We start from the raw sequence: 627 nt of genomic DNA, 5'->3' as shown, positions 1-627 counted from the left end.
TCAAAATGTTACAGTTTTAATGCAATCCTGTTCAAAATAACATACCTCACAGAATTAGAGAAAACAATACTAAAATTCATTTGGAGCCAGAAGAGACCTAGAATAACAAAACCAATTCTGGGCAAGAAAGGTAAGGAACAAGGCATCACAATCCCTGATTTGAAATTACAAAGCTACAGTGATAAAATCAGCATGGTACTGGCAAATAAAAACAGACCCAAAGATCAATGAAACAGATGAGAAGATGCAGAAACAAATCTGGACACACTCAAATAGCTTTTCTTTGACAAAGGGGCCATACTTCTTCACTGGAAGAAAGATAGCCTCTCTAATTAATAAAAGGTGCTGGGAAAACTGGCTCTACACATACCAAAGATTAAACCTAAATCCAGCTCATTCACCATGCACTAAACTAAAATCTAAATGGATCAAAGATCTACATATTAAAACAGAAACAGTAAATCTGCTGAAAGATAAAATAGGTAGAACTGTTGAAGACGTAAGTATAGGCAAAGACTTCATGAACAAAACCCAAATAGTACAGGAAATATAACAGAGAATCAACAGCTGGGATCTCATCATATTAGAAAGTTTTTGCACAGCAAAGGAAATCACCAAAGCATGAAA

The sequence above is a fragment of the Chinchilla lanigera genome, unplaced genomic scaffold (assembly GCF_000276665.1).
Source record: "Chinchilla lanigera isolate Chin_1 unplaced genomic scaffold, ChiLan1.0 scaffold00027, whole genome shotgun sequence".
NCBI classification, from domain to species: Eukaryota; Metazoa; Chordata; class Mammalia; order Rodentia; family Chinchillidae; genus Chinchilla; species Chinchilla lanigera.
This window is presented reverse-complemented; position numbering follows the sequence as displayed.